General features: G+C 37.2%; 1 protein-coding gene across 4 annotated transcripts in view; it reads left to right on the forward strand.

The window, feature by feature from the left end:
• Positions 1 to 1,274: 1,274 nt before the first annotated feature.
• LOC120525191 (monocarboxylate transporter 1-like) overlaps positions 1,275 to 25,908 on the forward strand; it is a 58,115-nt gene continuing 33,481 nt past the window's right edge. For 2 of the 4 annotated variants that reach the window (XM_039747294.1, XM_039747298.1), the window contains exon 1: positions 1,275 to 1,369. The gene's annotated coding sequence lies outside the window, so the exon portion shown is untranslated. Of the gene's footprint in view, positions 1,370 to 8,694; positions 8,714 to 10,469; positions 10,489 to 25,908 lie in introns of those variants that run through there. The other 2 variants (XM_039747297.1, XM_039747296.1) reach the window with 2 other exon arrangements.

Genomic DNA, 25,908 nt, shown 5'->3' on the forward strand with positions numbered 1-25,908 from the left:
ATACTTTTATATTTAATATAATATATATATATTTTAAATATATAAAATAAAATATAAAATATAATTATAAATATATATATAAAATAAATTTGCAGCACAATTCATTGGTCGACTCTTTCTTATGCTTGAAATATACTTCCTTTAACTTCCTTTATGGAACATTTAACAGTTCTTCAGTTTATTCTTATTCAGCACTCTTTACTGAGTCTTGAGTACACGCACAAATTTTAAAATAAAATACAGCCACAGCAAAGTCACATCTAATATTTAAATTAATTCAAATACAAAGCATATTAATTCACAGTGCACAGCAAATGTCATTTTCTGGATCTCCCAACCCATCCATTGTCGGATCGCAATATTTCCAGTTCAGGATGGTAGGAGTGTGGAGTAACGGCCCACACACCTTGCCCTCACTTGTGAGGTTGGGTTTTGAGAATAATCAACATATAGACTGACGAGATTGGACAGACTCAACGCCGAAGGCATGGCAGCTGGAAATCGAATCGTATGGCCAAGTGCATATGGCATTCATTATCATTTTTCACTTTTTTGCAATGGCACTCTTGAGCTCTGAGACTTTTTTTTTCTCTTTGCAGAATTCTATACGTCATCACGTTGCCAGCCACTCCCGCCATGAACTCATTTGCCATTATCAGTCTTTTTACACAGCAGGGGTGTAACAACTTACACAAAGAAAAAGATCATGGTGTCTTAACCTCTGCTATGTTTTACATCTGTTTGTTTGCTAAAATCTCCCCACCCTTTAAAAATGTAAATTTTGTTTTTTGTTTCACTTGTAATCGTTCAACGGGTTTAACGTATTGTAATCCCGGTTTGCCTGAGGGGTTGACTGAAACGTGATTTACTTGTCTCATTCATCTCTTACAGGAGGAATGTCTTAAATCTGCATACGTAGTGTTAAATGCGTTCTTTCGTTTTCACATCTGTTCAGGGTCGAAACTTAACCGCTCCTTACAGCGTTGTGCTGCAATCTTTGGCCGGGTGCCAGATAATCTTGGTACACGCTTAACTCTCACTAATTTCAGCTATTGTGTGTGTGTATGTATATATGTATGTATGTGTGTGTATATGTATATATATGTGTGTGTGTATTTATGTATATATATATGTATATGTGCGTGTATATATGTGTATATATAATATGTATATATATATATATATGTGTGTGTGTATATGGCAATCTGATAGACAAAAAGGTTATTTAAGCCTCGTAGGCTATCTCTGTGCGCATGCGTCAAAGTAGTTACAGCTCTCTACAGCGTGGCTTCCTCACAACTAACTTTTTAAGTCATCAGGCTGACGGTCGGGCCGGGTGGAGTGAGGAGGTTAACCGGTCGTTTGAAGGGTAAGAATAAACTAATTACACCTTCTTGAAGGCAAATCTATGTTGTTTGTTATATAAGTTAACTGAAGTTGAAACAGAAAAGAAGAAAGAAAGTTACTGAGTTTACCGTGAGTAGTTAGTATTTTTATATCCGTTTGGGAAACTTGTGACGTGCTCTACATTGTGAATCTGGAAGGGTAAGGGCAGGCATCGTAGTGAAAGAAGCAACTGCGAAGTTGGCTCTAGTGTTTAGTGCTGTGTTTAAGTTTAAAAAGAAAAAAAAAAAACTTGTTTGACTGTTGGATTGAAAGTGTCAGCTACAGCAATTTAAGGCAGAAACACGTGTCTTGAGTGTGGAATAGCACGGAAATGAGGATTCAAAATAAAATTGCCGTGTTTGACCTGGACAGATATCTTAAAAGTTTTTAGAGACACGAATCGGCCTAAAACGCTGGCGTGGCGCTTATACCTGGAAGACGCCTGCTGATAAATGATTCTTTATTATTTCGCGTAAACTTTGAGTTGTTTCCGGTGATTCAGTCTCTGCATCTTAGATGGTATTAGTCACTAGAAAATATACGTTTTTTCCCCACAGTACAGCATTTAAAAAAGAATCTAGTTTAAAAATCACAGTTGCGAAGATTGTTTCTAAAGATGAATGACTTCTTTGTGACAACATCCAATATTCCGCCCACATTTTTACCGGTCGAAATAAAGTACTGTACCGAAGCTGACATCCTGCTGTTGTGGCTGTGCCCTTTCTGTGTTTTCTGTTATATTATATCACGCCTCATGCGATTTGTGTCCGAATCTCTTAAATTGGAAAGGTTTTGACTTTTAGTTTATTTTTTATGAGATGCATTTTTTTATATTTTAATTTAAAGTGGGCACCTAAACTTTATTAGTAATTTTAAGAAATACCTTTAGGACAAACTTCCATAACATGTTTTATTTCAGACGATACGGGTATACGTGACCATATTGGAAAAACAGTTCAAAAGATGCATCTTATTTAATGAGAAGCTAGTAAATCTAGAGTAAATCTTACGATTCAAGCAGTCGTAAGAAAACCTGACAATTTGGTGCACGTGAGCTTTGATTATCAAAGTAAAATAAATGTCTACCAGGTAATTGGAGGAGGGTTTGTCTCTTCTGGTCCCATTGACCTGTGTCTGGTTATTTATTTTCTTGGTATAGATTATTGGATTTTAGTTACCCGTTCACTTGTTTTGCTGATGATTTACGTAGGGGTTATATAGTCAAAGGTTCTTTGTTGCATATAAATCAATGCAGAGTTGACAGCATTGCTCACTGTGGCCAGTCACTTGGTTAATTTAGTCAAAGTTGGGATGGGATGAATTGTGTTCCTCCATTAGTTAACCTCGTGTAGACAGAATAAATAAATTGCACTAAAGCAAACAGAAGAAATCATTTTTCAACTGAGTAACATAATTTGCGGTGTACCCGATCAGATGTTTTGGCTGTTGTCCACTTCAGAGCTGAAAAGAGAATATAAATCTTGGGGGTGCATCAGCTTCAGATACCTAGCTGTTTCAATCCTTGGTCTTCTATCATTTTTTTCCATAAGATGGAAAAACTGAGTTTTTATGCCCAATGCTTTTTATGTTTCTTAGAATTAACATTAAAGTATTAAATAGTCTTCTTAATATAGTACTGAGTAATGGGTTGTCAAATGTTTCATTTAAACTCCAACTGGCAACACAAATGTCAAGTCCTGAATTTAACTGAAAACTAAGCTTTATTAGCAACTAGGCAGATGTCCGTCTGTGTGTATATGTGTGTATTCAATACTGCTCTATTTTATGTCTATACTGTATAAGAATTTGTGTGTGTACACTCGCAGAGCAAATTTATTAGGAACATTGTACTGTACTAAAGTGGGAAGTCTCCTTTTGCTTTCAAAACAGTCAGTTTTTCATGGCATGGATTCCACAAAATTGTGTAAACATTCCTTTGTAATTCTGGTACATGTTGATTGCAAATTTGGCAGATGCACATTTATGCTAGACTCTCCTGTTCTTCCACATCTCAAAGGTTGGAAGGTTGGAACATTGGAATATGTTGGATTCATATCCAGTGGCAGAGAATGATACTGAAGAACACTGAACTCATTGTCATGTTAATGGAATCCGTGTTTTATGCTGGAGGTAGGCATTAGAAGAAGGGTAAATTGGGGTCTTGATGGAATGCATATGGTCAGCAACAAAACTCCAATAGAAATAGGCAGTGGAAATCAAGCATTGATTGATTAGTATTAATAGGCCCAGTGTGTGCGCCACAAAAACATTTCCCACACCGTTAGACAAAGTCTACCAGCAAGGACTGTTGAAACAAGATGGGTTCAGTGCATGGATTCATGCTTTTGGCACCAAATTCTGACCTAACATTGTTGTACTACAGCAGAAATCCAGGACCAGGCTACATATTTCTGTCTACATACATCTAGTTTTGGTGCACCTGCTGCAGCCTCGGCTTTCTTTTCTTGGCTGACACAATCTTCTGCTGTTGTAGCCCATCTGTCTCAAGCATTGATGTGTTGTCCATTCAGAGATGCTTTTCTGTTCACCACAGTCAGAGTGTTTATCTGAAGTAACCTTTGGCCAGTCTGGCCCTTCTTCTCTGACCTCATTCATTAACAAGGTATTTCCATCTGCTGAACTGCTGCCCACTAGATGTTTTTTTTTGTTTTTAGCACAATTCTGAGTGAAATTACTAGAGACTGTTGTGCCTGAAAATCTCACAGGATCAACAGTTGCAGAAATACTCAAACCAGCCCTTTTGGCACCAACAATCATGCTGCTGTGGAAATTGCTGAGTTCACATTTTTTCCCCCTTCTGGTGATTAATGTGAGCGTTACTGCTCATGGCCTGTATTTAGATGATTTTATACTTTGCATTGCTTCCTCATGATTGGCTAATTAGATAATTGCATTGATAAGTGTGAGTGTATGTATGTGTATATGTAGAGTATGATTGCGTATGTACATATTGTGATATGTCATGGTGTTATATGTTGGTATGTAGTGGAATCAGTAAGTATTCAGACCCCTTCACTTTCTGCACACTGTGGTGTGAATTTAAGCTTTATTTTATTGGGAAAAATTTGCTGTTTTTGTCCACTCAGTATCCCATAATGACAATGTGAACGCATGTTTCTGGAAAGGTTTGCAAATTTAATAAATATCAAAAACTGAAGTCTCATTTTATGTAAGTTTTCAGACTGTTTGCTGTAGCACTCCAAATTGTGGTCAGAGGCATCCTGTTTTCTTTATTTATCTCTGGTACTTCAAAGTGTACAGAAAGTGAAGAAGTTTAATACTTTCTAAATCCACTGTATGTGTGTATGTATATGTATGTATTTTATATACAGTGTGTGTATGTCAAGTGTATGCGAGAGACCTGAACACTTTCTAAAAAATGGCAATTTTCAACACCCTTTTAACAAAGTTTGCATTCAGGTTTAAAAGAGAGATCGCTTTGCTGAAATGAAAATAGTGCTACATTTGTAAATTGATTTCAGAGTCCATGATTAAAAATTACACAAAGTTGCTATGCGTGTACTTTACTGGTGTGCTTGGTGGCATTTAGCATGGCACGTGTTAAAAAAGGAAAATGAAAAGCAAAGGTACACCACCACCAAAAGAAAAGAGGTGATTATTCCTTTAATGTGCCTGTACTAAATCAAAATGGGTACTGAATTTCATCCATCACCTTGGACTTCTTCATAACACCCCATTCTGCTTTCTTTTTTGTGTCCATTTATACATGCAGACAATCCTTTTTGTGAGTATGTGTTAAGTGGTTGTGTTTTTAAGTGTTACTTTCATTTGAACACTGCAATTTTCATGAGTTATAAGCAGTTGTTCATGAGCACTTTGCAGACATAATGATCACAAAAAATGTATATGAGGAATATGAAAAAGCGTTTAGTTCAAATTTATATGTAGCACTTGGAATATTAGCCATGTTTGAGTATACAGTACAATATACTCCATTATCAATATGACATTTGAATCTCAATTTTTGGCTAGTACAACCATATTGTATATTTGTTTCTTCCAGTCAAAAGCTAATTTTTTTTAAAACCAAAACAAATGGTAGTGAAAGAAGGTGGGGCTGCTGTTTCATGCAGTAAGTGACATGTGTTTATATGGTAGTCTGTTTGAACTCCATCTCAAAAGAACAAGTGAGCAGGAAAGTGCATCTCATATGGGTAGTACTGATACCATTGAAATTGAGTATTGCTACAGTTTCAGAATTTTTCAATCGATATGCATTGATGAACTGATAACTGTAGTAGAAGTGCTAATGGTTCTATGTCATTTGTAAGAATGGAAGTGAGAGAGAAATCTGATTAGTGTGTCATGTGCCGAGTAGAAGAAAGATATGCATCATTAATCTTGCTTGCTGAAATTCACTACCTTCTGTGGTGCGTTGTGGTTCAGAGTTGGCCAGGTATCATACCAGGGTTTTACACCTCTAGTGAGCATGGACTCCAGTTTGCATATGTAGAAGGTTGCTGAGCAAAGATGGATGATTAACAACTTTTCTCTGATTTCTGATGAAATAAAGCTGTTGATGAGCCATATAGCAGAGATCTGTTGTGCTGAATCTCTTCACACCCTCCACTGTGATAGAAAGAAAATTGAGGTCTTCCTCCTATTTCTTGAAGTCCATTTGTTTTTTTCTAACATTAAAGAAGATTATTGTCCTGACACCACTCTGGCAGCACGCAAACCTCTTTTCTGGAAGCTGTCTTTTCAAATGTTGGAGATCGGTTTTATGATAGTAATGTCATCAGCAAGTTTAATGTTGGAGCTATGGCAATTACAGTAGTTGCCCCTTCACAGTGTAATCACTTTTGATGTTTGGATCAATAATATATATTGTTGTGTGTGTTTTTGGTGGGGGTTTAATTAAATATTCACCCCATGCAATCTTTGACCTTTTTTTTTAGAAACACCTCCATGATCTCGTATAAAGTTTCCTTCTTTCCAACTCCATTGTAAAAATGCACCAGGTGTAACCACACAGTTCAGCTTATTTACTGTGGATGGAGTAATGGTCCCAAATGTTCTCAAGTGAATGCATTGGGAGGGTGACCTACATAATTTATTGCAAGTAATTTTTACTCTTTATTCCTTGGCATAAAGTATGAAACATCACCCCATTGAAAAAGGTGAAGGACAAAAAGGGGACAGGGAAAGTCTTACAGCTGTACTTCTGTAATATTTCTCTGTTAACTAAGGCTGTTTTTGTGATTTTACAACACTTGGCATAACAACCGGTGTCAGATAATTGAAAACCCCACTGGAATAGTCATCTACTGAAACACAGCTGTACAAGGTTAAAATGTACATAAACTATGCTCGACACAGTGCTGAGGAAAGTATGTTGGCCATGAACTGCCTAAATTGAAATGGCAGCATTTTCATTTTAGAAAGGACAACTCACGATAACCTTGAATAAGTCCTGCAAATTGCACGTACAGTAGAGCATGATCTGAACACCGCTATATGGCAGTGGTAATAAGTGCTGCATGTGCAAAGCCTACAGCATTGTGGAGGACCACTCCCACCCATCCCTCCCTCCAGTCCTGGGGAACGTTATTTCATTGTATTGTAATACTGTCTACAGATGAATTGACAGTAAAGCCACTTGATTTGAAATGTAAGGATGAAGGTATGGAAAGAGAAGCAGCACTTCATCTTGAGATGAAAACTGAGCAAAAGTTATTATTTTTTTTCCTCTCCCCTTGGGAGAAGGATCATGCCAGATGGTCTTGAAAGAGAACATATGATTAACCTTCATTGATCATCTTTGAGAAGTGCTTTAATCTGTCTTCAGACTACATGGGTCGATAGCACGTTGTTCAGAAGAACAGTTACATTGGAGTGGTATGTTTTGTTTAAGATATATTGAACAGCAGTCTAGTGTTCTTGCATAGTCTTCCATGTACCTGAAATATTATTACTTACTTAAAGATGATTCTTCTACCATTTTAAAAATGGAACTTCTTTAAGATGTTTTACTCATGCAGTGGTCTGAGTAAGGCTTTGTTTCATTAGTATTACTCCAAATCCTTTATTCCCATACCTTGTCAAAGTCAGGTTTACAGGAATCTTTTTTTAAAATTATTGAATTTGATTAACTTTTTTTTTAACATATTGATATTGTGTAATAGGCATTTTTAATAACATAGGTTTCATTAATATACCATAGTTTGGTAATATTTGGGAGTGGTTTGAGTGAACAAGTAAGTGTAAACATTGGAAGATTTTTTTTTTTTTGGATTAAATGACTTTGCAACTTTTTTTTTTGCTTCCCAGAAAGTTTTTGCCAAAGTATTGTCAAGTTCTCTGAATGAGAAATTTATATCAAACATTGATTTTTCCCTCATAAAGCAACCAGTCAGTTGCTCTCTGTAATGTGAAACCTGTTTTACTTAGTTATTTTGTGCCTGCGACAGTCTTAATTTTTTTTTGGCAGTAATTACTGCAATTTAGATTTCCCAGGGCTACTTCATATAAAAGCACAAAGGTATTAGAATTAATGTCTTACAGCAGTAGGTTTATTGAGGATGCATGTCTTATTTTAAGTGGTAGTAATTTATTTAAGATTAAACTTTAAGAAAACTAAAGTAACATAATTTATGAAAACTATTAAGCCACTCTAAAGGCTTTCGCATAAGTAACTTGATCCATCCATTTCTTACACTTGCTTATCCTAGTGCTCTAAATATCTTGTAGAAAGTAATCACACTCTGTCTAATAAGAATAAATAACTATTCATAATCTGAAGGCTGTATGGTTTACAATCATTGAACATGTAACTGCATAATTTTATATAAAATGGCATAATGCCTCTGGCTACTGCTGAACTGTATTTACTGATATGTCACAATAATGACAATCAATTTGTAAATGGCAATTTAAACTGATGCTATCATGACGAGATCTTCCAGTGTACTAGTTTATAGTTACATTTTTCCCCTATTTCTAATCCACTAAGGTATACAGTGTTAATTGTGTGCACCTTTCCGGAGTTTCAAAATAATTATATAAATAAAAACACTTTTAAAAAGCTTTTGTCTACAAAGAAGTAAACTGTGAGCTTGCATGGTTCCTATATTTAGAAGCATGAAAAGCTAAGGATTTAAGTCCTATCGGATCATGTGATTGCACGTCAGTAAGAAGAGTGTTTTGGGGGCAGGCATGATCTTAGAAGTGTTGTATAGATTATATTAGTAAATACCTTATCTTCTTCCACACTTGCTCTTTAAAGAACTGTTACTTTTCTGATAATAGTTGTGCTGCAGACTTGGTGAGACTCTCCAAAGAAGTGGTAAGCAACAGTTACATTTATACAGAAGTTTAAATAAAATATGCATCTGTAACTCTACACAGGATACATAGGAGTTATTTTTTAAGTATGGTAATTTCCTCAAATATTTTAGATTATAGCAAGTTTGGATTATTTTTTTCTTTCATATGGATAGTTCTGTTTTGTTACCCTGCTTGTTTTTGGTATTATGTACATTGCTAATATCAGTCTTGACTGCTGTCCTAGAGGATTTTTTTTTATTATTATAAGGTATTATAGACTTGGTTTAATGTTAATGCCATTGGTGTGTACATGTTAGTTTGTATTTGCAGTAGGGTGTCTATTACATACAGCATGTTTAAAAGGAAATGGAATTTGGAGAATTGTTTGTTTATGAAATTTGTTTATTGTTAATACTACTTCTTTAAAATTTAAATCGGTCATGGGTGTATAACTGGTGAATTATAGGAATGAAGCTTAATAGGAGTATATCAGTTTTTTTTTTTTTTTTAAACAAAGAAATACCAAAAAGTGCAGGTTACTTTAAGAATAAATAGTTAAGGATTAAAAGTAAAAATAAACTCCTAGTTCCCCTACACTAAGATCCTAACCTTAGAAGAAATCCTTTAAATATGTTGACAAAACTGCTTTCAAATCCATTTGCGAATATGAAGGTTTTTGCCAAAATTTGCAGATATTTAAACGTCATTTGAGTAGAACATTTGCCAGGTGATTAAGCTGAATAAACTGCTTGGGATATGGGGTTTGTGTGTCTGTAATAAAGTGACAATTGGTGGGCTACTGTGTGAATGCTGCAGGATTAGCCAAATACCACCCACAAATGTCCTTTTAATGTTCTTGAATAAATATTTGAAAAGTAGAACGTATGAAAAATGAGACTACAACTAGTGTATATAGATATAGATATCTGTCAAGGACTTGGTAAGTTGTCTGATATTTTTCTAGATCTCAGTACTCATTTGCTTTTTGGTTTCAATTTAGTCACACATTTATACATCATACAGGTATAATAACTTAGAACCTCCAAGGTTTGCATTCAGGCATGTTTTTTGGTCTTTTTGTAACTTGCTGTTAATTTACAAAGACAAAGAAATAAATAGTTAAGTTTTATTGGAAAGAGGGATTTTTTTGCATAATGTCAAGTTGAAAAGAAACTCCTCTGCTTTACTAATTGTGTGCTTTACAAAAAAAAAGAATTCTGCACAAAAGTATTCTGAAGAAAACAGACCTGTATAAACACTTAGTTTTTTTTTCTGCACTTAAGTTAGCAGATGTGTGCATTATAACTACAGAAATTCGACAGATTCAATACTGGTATTCTTACTGGATTTTGAGCATTTAATATGCATATTTACCCAGCACATATCATTGGTAAATTGAATATTGTAAAGTTATACTTGTAAGAATATCTTAGTTATGGCTGCTCTTTGGTACTAAATAGTGAAGAGTATGTTACCTTGAGAACCTAGGAAATAAGGGAGGCTTATTTATTTATTTTAAGAGTTTCTTGGGTAAATGTTCAGGTTTTTTTGTAAAGCTCCTTGGGCTGCATTCAGTCCGATTTTATATAAGATCATTTTATTGTAACTTTTTTTGAATGTTATACTAAATATATAGGAAATTGAAACTGCTGCAAGTGGTGCTCAAGCCCTTGTTGCATTAACAAAACATTCAGAACTCCCAGATGCTGCTTATCTATTCCACTCCAGATAAGAATTGGTCACATTATCCTTGAAAAGAAAAGCAATACATCTTTTCAACTCTAGGGATTGAAGGTATGTTTAAAATTATCACTTGATATGTGAGCTTGTTACAGGATTAGTGTAGAGATTGTAGCTTTTATTGTTTTAAAAAAAACTGCATAATGTCAAAGGTACACACGTTCAATTGCTTTTTTTTTTCTTTCTAAAAGGCATAACCTTTTTTTTTTCTTGCTCCCAGTGGTTAGCTATTAGTTATTTACTAGTTGGAAGTCTTTTTTTAAATCTACATACAAAGTTTCCATGGCAAATAAAGGACTTTTTTTATATAATAGTTAAACAGATTTGACAAGTGTAGGCTGCATATTTTCAGAAATCATGTTTTAATTGTTGGGAGTTTTTTTATTTCCTTTCTACTTTATGAACACGATAAAACAATTGAATGTTTACATAATATAACATTTCAGTACAAAAAAATTGTATTTTTACACTTTTTGTGGTGCATCCTTATGAAGCATCTAGCAGTAGTCCACCATCAGATCATACTTAATTTGAATTCCCAAAATTAACTTTGAGACTCATATTGCAATACAATATGTTTAAACTTTTTCAAAATTTCTTTATAATATTGATTTTGTTACCTATAACTAAAGCAACCCTCTCATTCCAGGTTGTTCATCACTCCTTTAAATTTTGTATCAGAAAGCAGTTTATTAATATGTCTGGCAAAAATGCCTTCAACTTCGTTGGAGACCATCTCAGAAAATTTTGGCGCAAATACTTAAAAAGGTGCCTTCTTTTGATAAGGTTTGATGAACTTCTTCATTAAACCAAGCATAATATGAAGCAGTAGAAGCAACACATTATCTGGAACTGCCAAGCTAGTTTGGATGATATTTTTAGCACCAATTTGTGTTTATTTTTTTTTTGACTATCTACCTACCTCTCCATTACTTCTGAAGCCAATGTAAATTCTTGGTTGTGCTGTACTACTCACAGAGAAGACTTGGGAATTTTGTATCCCATTACTGCTCCGGCCGCTGGTAGGTGAGCAAGTGATCAAATCTAGTTTTACGCCCAAGAAGTCTAGCATCGACTGCATTCTGGCACTGAGGGTTGTCATGGAGAGCAAATGAGAATATCGGCAGACTTTCTTTGCAGCCTTTGTTGATTTTCGCAAAGCGTTCAACTCAGTTGATCGAGCTTCCCTATGGGACATCCTGAAGGTTCAAGGGATCCACTCGAGGTTGCTGGATATCATGGCCGGCCTGTACACTGGTACTGTAAGTTATGTGCAGAGTGGAGGCAGGACCTCTGCGTTTTTCCTAGCTGATTCTGGGGTTCGTCAGGGGTGTGTTCTTGCTACTCTTCTGTTTAATGCTTGTATGGACTGGGTGTTAGGCAAGGTCGTGGGGTCCAGTGGCTGTGGGGCATCTGTTGGTGAAGAAAGATTCAAGGATCTTGACTTTACTGACTATGCTGTGATCTTCGCAGAGTCAATGGAGGCTCAGATCAGGGCACTTGAGAGACTGAGTGAGGAGTCCGAGTGTCTGGGCTTGCGAGTGTCCTAGATAAAAACCAAGGTCCAGGCCTTTAATAACCTCTTGGGCACAGCCATCAGCAGTGTGTCTGTTTGCGGAGAGAGTGTCAACCTTGTCGAGAGGTTTACTTACCTTGGCAGTGATATTCATGTCTCTAGTGACTCTTCCTATGAAGTCAGTAGACAGATTGGGAGAGCATGTGGGGGTCATGGGGTTGCTGGACAGGGGTGTGTGGCACTCCCGATATCAATGCAAAAAGATGAAGGTCCAAGTCTTTAGGGTCCTGGTGCTTCCTGTCTTGCTATATAGTTGCGAGACATGGACGCTATCCAGTCACCTGAGATGAAGACTGGACTCCTTTGGTACTGTGACTCTCCAGAAAATCCTTTGGTACCGTTGGTTTGACTTTGTGTCGAATTAATGGTTGCTCATGGAGTCCCGAATGAGGCACATTACCTGCATTGTGAGGGAGCATCTGTTACGGCACTAGGGCCATATGGCGCGTTTCCCCGAGGGTGATCCAGCTCATAAGATCCTCATTGTTGGGGACCCGAGTGGCTGGACCAGGCCAAGGGGTTGCCCACGTAACACCTGGCTGGGGCAGATAGAGGGTCATTTCCGGTGGGTGGGACTGGACCACGTGTCTGCCTGGGGGGTTTCAAACCGGGATCCTGAGTTGCAGTGCATGCTTCCCAACCTGACTTGCTTACTGCTGACATAGTATGATACACAAATTTCAGGGCCCCACATATCAACAAACGGTGCTTATTGTGGTTAATTTTCGCAAGATCTTTAAAACTTTAAACATAGATTTTATTATTTGGAAATAAATTCTTGTTACTGATCTTTAATTGTAGTGAGGAGAAAAATAAAACTAATTGATATCTAAAAATGTGTTTTGTGAAAAGTTATGTGATAAAGATAGATACTTTATTAATCTCCAAGGGGGAATTCACATACTCCAGCAGCAGCTTACTGATAAAAAACAATATTAAAGAGCAATAAAAGTGCAGTGCGGGTATAACGGTCTATAATCTTGTGTAGTGTTAACATTTATCCACGGGTGGAATTGAAGAGTCACATAGTGTGGGGAAGGGAACGATCTTCTCAGTCTGTCAGTAGAGCAGGATAGTGACAGCAGTGTTTCGCTGAAGCTGCTCCTTTGTCTAAGAGATGATACTGTTCAGTTTATTCTCCATGATTGACAGGAGATTGCTCAGCGCCCGTCGCTCTGCCATGGATGCCAAACTGTCCAGCTCTGTGCCTACAATAAAGCCTGCCTTCCTCACCATTTTGTCCAGGTGTGAGGTATCCCTCTTCTTTATGCTGCCTCCCCAGCACACCACCGCGTAGAAGAGGGCGCTCGCCACAACCGTCTGATAGAACATCTGCAGCATCTTATTGCGGATGTTGAAGGACGCCAGCCTTCTAAGGATGTATAGTTGGCTCTGTCCTCTCTTGCACAGAGCATCAATTTTGGCAGATTGCCATTTTTCTGTTCAGCTCATAAAAATCACTTAAAATAATGATTTTGTTTTTCCCAGTGTATATATGTGCTGTGTGAGCACACAAATATAGATGAAACACAATGTTTAAAGCTTTTTTAATGTTAGGTTTTGTTCCTTAAAGTCTCTTATTAAGAGGTAACCATTAGCAGGCAATGAGGGTCTATGGATCAGAGTTTTTAAAAACACATGATACACACATGACGGGAGAATGGGGTGAACTACTGACTCACTCCTCATGAAATTGGACTTGAAATTTGGAATGTAGGTTACCCTTGGTCCATAGGTGCTCGCTAAGAAACGATTTTAAAAATTTTGTGGTCCAGGCATGTTGTCTGTATGTCTGTCTGCTTTGTAGTTCTGTTTGCTTCCCACAAGAGAATTAACTGTTTTAGATCTGGTTGTTTTCTATAATTTGCTTGAACTTTCCGAATGATTTTGCGACTTCTCTCATCGTGCAAAGTAACATAGTTTGCTTGCGGTACCAATTTGTATTTATGCAAATCCAACAGAGTGGCTGTGGGCTGAGAGCAGGGGGGCAGGGCCTTCCTCATTCACTTGCCAGTCTCTGTTAGAGTAAGTCTATGTCTCACATGTTGGAATGCACCTTGCCTCTGCTTAGCTAGCGATACTTGTTTGTTCAACAGCCATTATCATCAACAGATTGTTAAGGAGTAACATTTGAGGTTTTTGAGAGAGAGATCAGACCTCCATGTGTTTTAGAGGGTAGCTGCTGATTGCCAGAGATATCATGGCCATGTACTTTTTCCCCAGCGCGGGGAATGCTTTCCTGTTAAGAGCTAATTTTTCCCGTCTTTTGATTTTTAAAGTTTGTCCTGTTTCATTACTATGTGGGCAAAGCCACGAGGTACAACTAGTCTTTGAATAAAATACAGTTGGAGTTCCTGGCTTTGGGATAAACTTTTCTTCCTGGTACAGACACTCTAACCTTTGAACATAAACCAATTAACTCAAATATTCATTCTGGAGGTGGGTAGCTGACCTTTAATTGGAAATGGCTGGAGTCATTTTAAAGACTGCCATTTTAACTGTTTAGATGCATTGTTTATTAGTTAGTGGCTGGCAGTGTAGTGTGGTGGTTAAGGCTTAGGACTTAAAACCCTGAGGCTGTGGGTTCAAATCCTGCTACTGACAATGTGTGACCCTGAGCAAGTCACTTGACCTGCCTGTGCTCCATTTGGAAAAAGCGAAAAAAAAAATTTACCAAATGTACCATAATTTTTGCAGGACTCCTTGGATAAAGGTGTCGACCAAATAAGTAAAATGTAGTTCTGTTTCTCAGTTTCTTCTTTTTGGACAGTAGCTCCTGAGGCTTGACTAAAGGACATGACTAAAATGTTCAAAATTATAGAGACATTTAGCTAAGATTTTTAGCTTTTCAACACAAAAATATGGAAACGGGTTGTAGGACTTCCTTCACACAGAGAAGCCATAGATGTATGAAGTAACTTGCCAATTGCTGTGATAAGAGATAATGGTGTTTTGGGAACCGTCAAAAATGTTTTCTCAGTATTTTGGAGAAATTATTAGGGGTGCTAAGATTTGTTGGATTAAACTGCCTATTGTCTTCAGAATTATTCAAACATCTTTTAGTGAGCTATTCAATTAATTTATGCATATGGTAAATGTGAGAAATTTTTTGTTCTTAATTTTCTTCTGCACAGGAAAACAATTTAATGGGATTTTCTATGCAAATATGTGGTAGCACTTTGAGTAGTGAGAAAGTGCTATATACTGTAAATGTAATGAAATTATTATTCATTTTCACAGCTATTGACATCTGACCTTTTGAACTTGCTGTTTTGGGTGATTGGGCTCTGAGATGGTGCATAGACGACTCGAGGACTGCAAGAAAAGTAGAGAGATGGTTTCCCGTAGGAAAGAGAAAAGCAAGGAGGCCAAGAAAGAGGTGGAAAGATATTTTAATGAAGAAAGCAAGAGATAGAGGAAAAGAAACGTGGTGGAAGTTGAACAGGATAGAGAAGTACAGGAAGCTTTATAACAGGCAGTGGCACAGTGTCAAATGATGAAAGTGTGGCTAACTAATCGTTATCAATCATGAGTGGTTTTTACCAGGGAGAGAAATATAGATGATAAAAGTATCAAGGGATCTAGATGCAGACCTCCGGTGGCACACCCATCTTTGTCTCTTCCAGGGTTCTCTCAAACTGTTCATTGGGTCCACAGGGCTAAAAGAGTGGTTTTTAGGATAAACTTGTATGCATGTAAGGGCCCTCTGCCATGACTCTCCACTTCATCCCTCCACCGCTGCAGAAGTCATTGGAGTCTGAAACTGGAAGTCTGTAGCTGAAATCTAAGCATCTGCTAAACAGAAATGAACCCCATAGTGAGTATGCATTTCAATATTTAGTACATTCTTTTTGTTCATTTATAAAATGCAAAGGTTCTGAGCCCCTGTTTGTATCAATGTAAAACTGTGACTGATGAGCCACAGGAAGGTTAAAGCAGGTCTCCGAAAGGGCAGTGAACAAAAAAAAAGTTTTACATTTCAGATGTTTGAGCAGTCAGGCTGAAGGCTTGTTTTTTCGAAAGTGAAAAACAGGCTCATAACATCCATCCATTTTCTAACCCTCTGAATCCGAACACAGGGTCACGGGGGCCTGCTGGAGCCAATCCCAGCCAACACAGGGCACAAGGCAGGAACCAATCCTGGGCAGGGTGCCAACCCACCGCAGGACACACACAAACACACCCACACACCAAGCACACAATAGGGCCAATTTAGAATCACCAATCCACCTAACCTGCATGTCTTTGGATTGTGGGAGGAAACCGGAGCACCCGGTGGAAACCCACACAGACACGGGGAGAACATGCAAACTCCACGCAGGGAGGACCCGGGAAGCGAACCCGAGTCTCCTAACTGCGAGGCAGCAGCGCTACCACTGTGCCACCGTGCCGCCCTGGCGCATAACATATGTGAGCTTTTCTTTAGTGACATCAGTTGGATTTTTTTTTCTGAGTATAAAGTTTAAATTACCCATTAAGCACCACCCTTCCAGTACTCTGTAAAAATCAAACTTAACAGCTGGCTGGCTGCTTCTGTTAAAAAGGGGAGTTGGAGCTAAAAAATAATGGTGCTGCTTGGAGGATAGCGGAAAGTTCAGAGTTTGGTCCTATGGCCCTTGAGATTGCATGTGCACTCAACACAAGCACCATGTGTAGACAAACCTCAAACAAAATGGTAGACCATTTCTCGCCACACATGAGACAACTGGTCCCTAGTTACTGAATCACTAATGAGTCACATGCGTAGGCTTTGATGCGACCAATACTTCACAGGGGACAAATAATAATCAAATTGTTCAGTGCTTTGCGGGAATTATAGCTTCAATGTGATTAAGACTTTATGGGGGAACCACCTACACTAAGACTATGCACATTGTATGCCCTCATGCTATCAAGAGGGTAAAGCATTATATTGAGCGGCTGGAATAAGATGGAGGGATATGTAGTTTAATTTTCTTCTGAACCGTTTTGTTACGGGATTGAGGTCTGAAAGCGATAGAAGTAAAAATTTTACAAATAATTTGAAGGAGTCCTTAATATTACAAAACATATCTTCTTGTGACTCTATTATCAGGATAAGTTAATATGGGGTACCTAGCAAACCCAAAGCCCCATGCCATCCACTCTAAAGCAATCATTGTAGTACTTATTTAAAGAATGCAAGTTAGTGTGCTACTTTTTTTTTATTTATTTATTTATTTATTTTTTAATTTTTATTTAAAGGTCCATTGAATAATGAATAGCAAAATTGATCGAAGTATGAATCAGAGGTTGATAAGTTTAAAATAGAGATCCACTAAGTATCCACTAATACTTAGTGCAATTTAATCTGTACATTTTAATATATGTAAAATGAAGGAAAGTGAACAGTTCATTTTTTTTATGCTGTAATTTTTGAATATAATTTCTAATTGTAAAATTAAAGAAGTTATCTACATTACATAGTATGCAGCAAGTAAAAGAGAATTGTGGTAAAATATTGGAAAAGCTCATCCTGATCATTTGATTTAAAATGATTTTTTGTTTTACTGCTGAATTTTGGATATATAGTTCCTAGAGGCTTTTTCATTGGATGTTAAGTGGTTGTTTCCAGTCTCATTCCCATGTTGAAGACCTCTATCTTGGAGCATAATTGTCCTTGTAATTGCCTGCTCCCATCTTTCTGCTTGCTGTGTGGATTGTGAATTTTTGAGACTTTGAGCCTTTGTGAATATTTGTCTAACTTGTTTTTGCCAGATGAGTATGTAACAGTCTCCTCTGTCAGCTATGATAACTGATGTTGTTTTTTTTTTTTTTTTCCCTGTTGTAGAAGTCAAAGTTCGTTTACATTTTAGTGATATTTTGAATTCTTGCTTTTCCAGGATCTGTTTATACTATTTATTTTCCAAGTCTTTTTTTTTTTTTTTAAATTATGGAGAAATATTTTGAACAAAAACAAAATATATTGTAAAATGTGAAATAGCAAAATATGAGCGTATAACTGTCACAGAATATATTTATAATATTTGACACTGCATGCAGCATGAAATATGCCTTGAAATGAAAAATGTAATTTCATCCATTAATAAGAGGTGACTTAATGAATGTATGTGTATACTGTATATAGAAAATACAATACCACAACTCAAAACGCTTGTGTTCTCGGTGACTATAATGCATTTGCACCTGCAGCAGCCTGTTCAACTCACTTTCGGATACTCTCATAGTTAGTAGGTGACAGTGTCTGGTCCATGTCACATACCTAACGATAATGCTCCAGAGGATGTGAATTGTTTACATAATTGGTTCAATGAAGATGCCTGCACTCGATGTGACTCGATGGAAGAAGAGTGACAGCTGCTACTACTGGCTTTAAGAGGAAAAGAAGGCAGAGTGTTCATGATTTAAAAAAAAAAAAAAAAAAATGTTAAAAATTAAAGACATTTGTCTAGTGTTGATTGTATTTTCCTTCCATGAATCTGACTAAAAAATTCAGTGCATGGCATGTAGAGAAAACCCAGTGTGTCTCCATGTCTGGCATCCTATTAGCAGTGCAGCCCTCACAACCGGCATCTGTGTCAAGTATAAACCAGTCTTTAGTGATTGCTTGAGTAATTCTGAGATGCATATCACTAGGAGCTACGAACTACAGTATTACAAAGGCAACTAAAACACACAGAAAAAGAGTTACTGTGCAATGTGGCTATTTTATAATACTAGAAGGACTATATTCAGCAACATCTCAGTCTGTTATACATGTGTCAATTGATTGTTGAAGGTCTGTAGTCACTTTACCAATGAATGTTAGGATATAGCGGGTTGGATAATGGAATGTTCAATAATAAAAGAGTAATCTCTAGAGCCCATCCTTTCAACTTTGCTTGGTGAAAATGACAGTTTTTATTTTAAGGCATATTTCATGCTGTACGCAATGTCACTTAAATAAACAAATAGAAGAAATAATGTTAGTACAGTCATAGATAAGCAACAAAAATAGTATTTTTGCGACCTGTTTTGTTATGCTTGCATTTTTTTAATTTATCATTTCACAATGTATTCATTTGCCTATTTAATTAAAAAATATTCTGCCTATTGTAATACTAAATAAGCTTTGAGTATAAAAGTAATGCATATTGATGCTTTATTTAAGAGCCAGGATGTAGGTGTCGCTTTGAACTAAAAATTCTATGACCATTTAACTGAGAAGGTAAATGGAGCAAAACTATATATGGCTTTGCAGTCAAGTATAAAGATTTTTTAAAACGCACATGTCTTCTAAATAGTCAGTTTTTACCTTTTCCACTACAGAGCCACTGAGATCAGGAAACTACCATGGTAGCATAAGATATAGAGTCTGCCAATTCTGGACCAAGTGCCAGTGTATCGGAGGAATCATTTAGGGCCCTGCTTAACTATAATGGGCCTGTATTTAGAGTTTGTAATCGCCTTAAACTTCTTCTTTTGCTGTTCAAAACCAGAACCTGCTATTCTTAATTTGTGAAGAAATGGTTCTAACCACTGCATCTCGCCTATTTTCTAAATACTGTATATGAATACAATACACAATGCCACATAACGTAGAACAGAGTTTGAGCTTGCTTCTTATTAGGTTATTCAGCCCTGTGAAAATATGATCAGGCTTTGAATTGGCAGCTCACAAGTTGGGATTGGATTACTGGAGTTGCTGTACTGTGCTAATTGACAAAGTGGGTATTAACATGTTTGCATGTTAATCATTCTTAATAGAAAACAGTAAAGTCTTTTCAGCTGTACCTTACCCTACAAAGGTCTTAAAGTAGTTACTGTGCTAATGTTTTTCTAAAGAAGTGTTTTTTTTTTTGTTTTTTTTTTTCTTTTGCCAAAAAAGTTTTTGTACAACTTGTGTCTTTTTGTGTGTGTGTGTGTGGTTTTTTTTTTTTTATATACCTTAGAATTGGTTAATTATATGCCTGGTATGTGAACATCTCGTTACAATATTTGCTGATACAATAAATTTTAAATTTGGCTCTGCACTTTCAATTACTGGATTTTTAATTTCCAGGAATACTTTTTTCTTTATCCTTTAATAATATATACAGGTAGTGAACAATCTGGCAATCATGCTAGATTTAATTGGGGGGAACTCAAACCCCCATAAATCCATGAAGATGCATGTAATTGAGTTATGTCACAAGAAAGGTTGAGGAAAACTTGTTTGTGCACCTGCTCCAAACCACCTCCAGGCAACTCGGGAGTACTATGGTGCACACTCCACTAACAGAGTCAATGCTCTAAAAAATGAAGATGAACTCTGTCTTGTTGCTCCTCATGGCTAACAGCAGGCATACAATCCAAATTAACGGAGTAATATTTGAGCTGCTTGATGTTACTCAAATATCTTCTCACTTATTGAATTAATTAGCTCATTTTGAATAGTTTTGCCAAGGCAGCTGGTGTTGGTGCTAGTGCCAGTCTCAACATGCTCTATATGCTGTTTCTCAAGTGCCTTTCTCTTGAAGCAAACAATGATCATATTCCTCAAACTGTGAATGTGAACAGTCTGCTGCTAGGGAAAATGCAACAGACTTCACATATGGTAGCTGGAGAACATTTTTTTATTATTATTATTTTGTATTTACTTTTTAATGAGAAAGAAGTTTAAGTCTTGACCTTGTTTCATTGCTTGCTTGTGACAAGTCTATTTCCAATTGATTATTTAGTTAAATAATTTGCAGATCAATTCTCTTTTGTGTGAATCGAGATGCTGCTTTTCTCATGGAATATTCTGTGATGTAGAAACATCCGTTCTTTTGGTTACCTAATACAATAATAATTAACTGCAGATAGGATAGCAAGACCAGAGTCATAATATATCTGTGTGTGCTTTATATTTTATTGCAGCATCTTCTCTCAGTGCATCTAGCTGTCAATCAGGTGTCACAGTTGGAAGTTAATGCCCACCTTGTGTCCCATGATGAACAGATAAGCTACCTACAAAATGTCACTTTACAAGAGTGTGCCCATCAAAAACCTCCCACCACTTTTATTGTTCAACACTCAAGTGGTGTACAGAAATTGGACCTCGAATGCAGTCAATACAGGTCTTCCCTGGGATGTTTTGGACCCTAGGTGATTCCCTATACCACCTTATGCTCTTCCGGCTATGATTACAGTTATCCAGAGTGACCTGCGTATAGAGGAGTCTCTTCTCTGATATGCCTTTTTCAGACAGCCTGCTTGTTTTTCTCCTACACTGTAGTCTAGTCAACATTGCAGTGTAAGAAGGCGTGATGGACAGCTCCAGCTTATTGTTTTTCCATTCCCAGAAATGGCACACTCTGATCTTAATGTAATCATGCTGTCTATGAAGAATACTCTGAAGCTTTGGGTTTGGGACAGGCTTTATCCTTGTCCCTTGGTTTCTTGCACTGGTTCCAGTCTTCTGTTTCTAAGTGCTGAAATAAATTCCAAAAATATTAAAGCAGTTAAAATTGAAAACATATCCAAACTTTGCAATTTATATTTTGTTTGTTTTGATATCCGATTTTTCATATCCAGACCAATTAGACACCTGACTTTGGAGACAACCGGTTCATAAGAGAAGCGCTGCTTGTCGTGTTCTTTGCATTATGTTTTTGTCAATGAAAACTGACTCTTGGAATATGGAAGGTAGTTACTTCTCAGTTGGAAAAGGAACCAAAACACCGGCTGAATTTTGAAAAATATTGAATGCAGTCAGACTTGCCCTCTACACACAGCATTTGTTTAAAACAAAGTCATTTGATTAGCTGTGCTGTCTTTCCTTTTCAGTGCTAGAGCTTCCTAGAGGGAGAGGCAATGAAGAAGGATGTGAAGATGCTTAAAAGTCCCTGACTTACTGCAGTAAAAATCATAGTTTATTCCACTGAATGAGAGACTCACCTTGTTATGACTTTGACTTGCTGAGAGGAAACATTGGCTCCATTCACACACACACACCATTCACTTCTGATTTCTTTCCCCCACTCTCCACCATTCACACTGGTCTGAACTTTTTTAGAGAACTGTGAACAGGGGAAAACGTACACAGAATAAGACCAATTCATATTGTGTGCACAAAACATTGTATGTTTTACTAAATCTGATACAGATTCATACATCTTGAATATAACCTGTTTAAGTGCTTGAGTCGGAATTAGGAAATTTACACTTTCCAACTAATTTTACATTGCCTTTTTTGAGACCTTCATTGTATTTCTGCATTGAAAATTACTCTAAGTTGGAGTAACACAGCATGTCATTGGAAAGAAAGCCAAATGGCAGATGTAATAAGCATTTTGGGTGCATATTTCTATCCATTACAGCCTACTTTTTTTCCTGATGGGAATGGCCTTAGTGGTTACTTTTCCCCAGATATTCTTGCAGGTAAACACCTTAAGTAATCATATCCCCCTAAACATTCTGAAATTGTGAAACTGCTTTGCATCAAAGCCCCTCCACCTAGTCCTTGTTTCTCTCTTATGTTCATGGGTTTCTGCATAAAGGTAATTTAGTGATAATTGTGCTCAAAGCATCAGCTGTGATCTTTTATTTTTATTAGCCGTTATTAGATTGAGAATTTGCAGACATCCTATACTGAAAGTAACACAGCAGCCAGGATGCTGTTGGTTTAAACTGTGCTCTGTTAGGTTAAATATTGAATTTGTTTATTAATATTGCACATGCTGGCAAAATTCAGGACAAAGATTTGTACCAACTCATATAACATATTTAGATTGTTTGAAAAATTAATTTGAACTGTCAAATATGTGCATTGAAGCAAACCTGTGGTGCTGGTCTTCTCAGAAAAGTGACTGAAGAGTGATTGAAAATTCTGATTGCATATAAAAGTGTCTGAAATAAGATTCATGTGAAGGGTTTCTTGTCTTCTCTCAGCTATCCCGATAGTACGTATCTGGATATTGCCAAGAAGTGCAGAAGGAGGTTGGTTGTATTGGGGATGCATTGTCAGGACTGCTCAATGTGTCGCCAACAATGACCCTGACCAGACAATGATGAGGTAGAATTACAAGCCTGGAGCATGAGAGTTCAAGAATATCTGCTTATTTAATGATTTATGCTGTGTTATTCAGTGCTTAGGAATGTTATTTCATATATACTGCTCAAACAATTAAAGGAACACTTTTTTTAATCAGAGTATAGCATCAAGTCAATTAAACTTCTGGGGCTATTGATTTGGTCAGTTAAGTAGTGGAGGGTTTTGTTAATCAGTTTCATCTGCTTTGGTATTAATGAAATTAACAACAGGTGCATTAGAGGGACAACAATGAGATGACCCCAAAACAGGAATGGTTTAACAGTTGGAGGCCACCGACATTTTTCCCTCCTCCTCTTTTCTGACTGTTTTTTCACTAGCTTTGCATTTGTTTATGGTCAGTGTCAATATTGGTAGCAGGAGGCGATACTTGGACTCTACAGAAGTTGCCTGGGTAGTCCAACTTCTCCAGGATGGCACATCAATATGTGCCATTACCAGAAGATTTGCTGTGTCTCCCAGCACAGTCTCAAGGGCATGGAGGAGATTCCAGGAGACAGGCAGTTACTCTAGGAGAGTTGGACAGGGCCATAGAAGGTCATTAACCCGTCAGCAGTACTGGTATCTGCTACTTTGGACAAGGAGGATGGAGCCCTACAAAATGACCTCCAGCAGGCCACTGGTGTGAATTTCTAATTTCATGAGGATGGCCCGAGGGCCCAACGTCCTCCAGTGGGCCCTGTGCTCACTGCCCGTCACCATGGAGCTCGATTGGCATTTGCCATAAAATACCAGATTTGGCAGGTTCACCACTGGCGCCATGTGCTTCTCACAGATGAGAGCAGTTTCACCCTGAGTACATGTGACAGACGTGAAAGGGTCTGGAGAAGCCATGAAGAATGTTATGCTGCCTGTAACATCGTTGAGCATGACCAGTTTGGTGGTGGCTCAATGATGGTCTGGGGAGGCATATCCATGGAAGGATGCACAGACCTCTACAGGCTAGAAAACGGCACCTTGACTGCCTTTAGGATTTTTGATTGAAATCTTTGGACCCATTGCCAGACTCTATGTTGGTGCAGTGGGTTCCTCCTGGTGCCTGACAATGCCCAGCCTCATTTGGCGAGAGAATGCAGACAGTTCCTGGAGGATGAAGGAAATGACACCATTGACTGGCCCCCGCGCTTGCCTGACCTAAATCCAATAGAACACCTCTGGGACATCCAACGCCGTCAGGTTGAGCCTCCGACTGTTCAGGAGCTCAGTGATGCCTTGGTACAGATCTGTGTGGAGATCCCCCAGAACTCCATTCATCATCTCATTGGGAGCATTCGACCCCCCTGACCCTACATTGTGAGGCATGCATACAAGCACGTGGGGGCCATACAAACTACTGAGTAGGATTTTTATTTTTGAGTGGCTGCAATGAAATTTCGGCAAAATGGACTAGCCCATCACATTTTTTTCATTTTGATTTTCAGGGTGTCTTTGAATTCAGCCATCTGTAGGTTGATAATTTTCATTTCCATCAAACGATATGGCATCCTTTCCTTCCTACCACATTGCCCAGTCCATATCAGTATGGATATCCAGAATGATTTTTTTCCCCATTGAGATTTGTTTTCAATGTGTTTTATTTTTTTTGAGCAGTTTATATATTTAGACCTGAAAAAAGAAAATGTACAGACAATCTGAATTTAATGCCCTAATGTATATTGTGTTCACATTATCACCTATTACTTCCATGGAAACCATGGTGTTGCTAGACTTCAAACTGTGGAGCATGTAAACTTGTAGTAATATTTATATATGTATATTTGCTTAGACATCAGTTTGTGGTGTGTGTCTTGAGTAAAAACAGGTACAGTACTTTGACACAAGCTTTGCTAAGCAACAGGTATGGATAATTTAGATTATTTTCATATAGCAATGTTTTCATTATTTTTCAAATGTAGTAAATATTATGTAGCATCGCTGTCAGTGTTCTTATCAGTTGTCTTTTTATGTGTTGCACATAAACATTTTCTTGTAATTGTTGTAATTCTATACCCCTTAACTCAAAACAGTAAATGATTCAAATTTATTAGAGTACAAAGTATTAGTGGTTAAGTTAATGAGCAGCAAAGGTTGTTCATTTTACCAAAACAGACAAATATTTCCAGGGGTTTATGAAGTTGAGGTCAAAGGGTTTACCTCTCTGGTTAACTGCTGTAGCTTCATTACCTTGTCTGCTTTTTGTTTAAACTCTTATTAGGTGAAATGTCAATGACTGTCTCTCCAATTGACATTCTTCTTTGATTGTGGAGTGCATTATGAATGCTTTGAAACGCAGTCTTGCTTTGAGGTTGAGTGAAAAGCTTTCATTTGTAAACACTGTACATTTAAACATTCTCTGGTTATCCAATTTGAAGTCTAATTCCACATAATGTTACTGTTAGTACTTTTATGTGGTCATTGGGAGACTTTCAGTTTACTTGGTTTCAGATTGAGAGTGATTCAAAACACTTCTAAAATAATATATTGCCTTATTCCCACTGCATTTTTCAGACTGCAATGTAAACCCTTTAGATTTGAAATTACTTGTCACACCTCTTCCACTCACTATTCAGTCTCCTTCCATCTGGTAAATTGTCAGTCAGGACCAGAAATACCAATATATCATAAATAGTTCTACTTGGCCAAACTTGATAGGTGTGAACTTAATTAATGTCTTAACTTAAAGGGTCCTGTGTAGTAATTTGATGAATATGTCCAATTCTATGTTTTGCTAAATTGATTGATTGGTGTCTGTTTGGCTGTAATGTACTGTTTGTGTCATTATACAGCTTGTTTGTATAAGCTTAACCAATGCAAACAAAGTATTGGTCTTCTGTGACATCTATCTGTAGGCATGGTTTATACTCGCCAGTGGGGGGTGTGTGTGGGT

This window comes from Polypterus senegalus, chromosome 3 (assembly GCF_016835505.1).
Source record: "Polypterus senegalus isolate Bchr_013 chromosome 3, ASM1683550v1, whole genome shotgun sequence".
Classification (NCBI taxonomy): domain Eukaryota; kingdom Metazoa; phylum Chordata; class Cladistia; order Polypteriformes; family Polypteridae; genus Polypterus; species Polypterus senegalus.